The sequence below is a fragment of the Plecotus auritus genome (assembly GCF_963455305.1).
Source record: "Plecotus auritus genome assembly, chromosome: 9".
Lineage (NCBI taxonomy): Eukaryota > Metazoa > Chordata > Mammalia > Chiroptera > Vespertilionidae > Plecotus > Plecotus auritus.
The window spans coordinates 78,647,218-78,649,280 of NC_137783.1; positions in this window are offsets into that span (position 1 = coordinate 78,647,218).

The following is a 2,063-nucleotide window of genomic DNA, read 5'->3' on the forward strand; positions in this document are numbered from 1 at the left end:
GTGCTTGTGTTCTGGTTGTGCCATTTTCAATCCCTTAGAAAGCCACTTACATTCTCAGTGTATTTATCTCTTACTCTTCTTTATTATTTTAGGGCTATTAGAACATTGTGATTAATACATCTTAGAAAACTAACCATCACATGTAATTTCATTTTTCTTTTGTCTAAAACCTCTTTTGGGGAGCGGGGTGGTCAAGTGATTAAGGTAATGGACTGCTAAAACCTCTTTTGTACAGTTTATCAGCATGAACTTTGAGATCCAATAGCCCTGGGATCATTTACCTATAGACCTTGGGCAATTTATTTAATATCTCTGTGCTTCCGTTTTCTGATTTGTATGTGTGTGTGGGGGGGGGGCGAGGGGGAGATTCATAATTGTTCTTACTTTCTAGGATGGAATAATATGGGTAAAGACCATGTCACAGTGCTTCTTGTTTATACTAGTCACGAGCCATATTTCAGAAGCTAGAAATGTCAAAATATGCTTTGTAAAGTGCTTATAAATTGTTCATATACTTTATTTCATGGCCTGTCATGACAACTGGGCAAGTTAAACTGGTTAAATAAATGTTGATTCCATTTTATGAATAAGAAGACCAGATTAAAGAAAAGTTGGTTCAGAAACTTGGAAATCACAAATTGAAGAACGTGTGTGAGAAATGTGCTCTCCTCCTTGTTTATTATAGTCATGTGCCACATAATGATGCTTTGGTTTATAACAGACCCCATATATGAGATGGCCCTATCTATATATATAAAAGCCTAATATGCTAAGTGTCTGACCATTCGGTCAACCACTTGACCAGTCGCTATGACATGCACTGACCACCAGGGGGCAGACGCTCCAACCGGTAGGTTTGATTGCTGCTGGGGTCCAGCCAATTGGGACTGGGCAAGATGGGCTGGATATGCCCTGGAGCCAACCTCCCGTGGTCCCTCCCCAGCCTCTAAAATATTTTTTCTAATCAATTTCCTTTCAGTGTGCATGAATTCATGCACCAGGTCTCTAGTCTTACCTAATAAAAGAGAAACATGCAAATTAACCATCACTCCATTACGCCCACAGCCAATCAGAGTGAGTATGCAAATTAACCCAACAAAGATGGACGTTAATTAGCATATGCAGGCGCAGAGCAGTATGAAGCCTGCTATGAGGGGAAGGGGGGTGGCGGAGGGAGCTACTGGAGTGGTGCTCCAGACAGAAGTGAGGACGTGCAGACTCCGGGCGGCCTGGGAGCGGGGACTTGCCAGCTCCCAGGCGGCCCATGAGCAGGGACATGCCGGCTGCCAGGCCCCAGGGGGCTGGGGAGCAGGGACGTGCTGGCTCCTGGGCTGCCGGGGAGCAGAAACTTGCTGGCTCCTGGCGGGAGCGGGAACTTGCCGGCTCTGGGTGGCCGAGGAGCGGGGTCTTGCCAGCTCTCGGGCAGCCAGGGAGAGGGGACTTGCCAGCTCCTGGGCGCCTGGGGGTGAAGCCAGGGGCCTATTCTTGCATGAATATTGTGCAATGGGCCTCCAGTATATTATAATGGAGCTGAATTTCCTGTAAGAAACGGAAGTATATGTGGTTTAGGAGGAATTTTTTTTTCTTTTTAAATTATAGTTCAGATACAATATTATAGGTTTCAGGTGTATATCCCCATGATTAGAAGTTTATATAACTTGGAAAGTGATCACCCTGATAAATCTAGTACCAATTGACACCATATATAGTTATTACAATACTATTGACTATATTCCCTCTGCTGTACTTTACTAGTACATCCCAGTGACTACTCTGTAAATACCAACTTGTACTTCTAAATCCCTTTAACTATTTTTACTTATCCCTCTAACCCCTCTCCCACCTGGCAACCATCAATAAGTAACAGGTATCTGAGTCGGTTCTGCTTGTATGCTTATTTTGTTTTTACATTCCACATATGTGAAAATATTTGGCATTTGCCATTCTTTGACTTAGTTCACTTAGCATACTACACTCTAGGTTCATCTATGATGTCACAAATGGAAAGATCTTATTATTTTTTTGTAGCTGAATCATAGTCCATTGTATATAGGCACCACTTC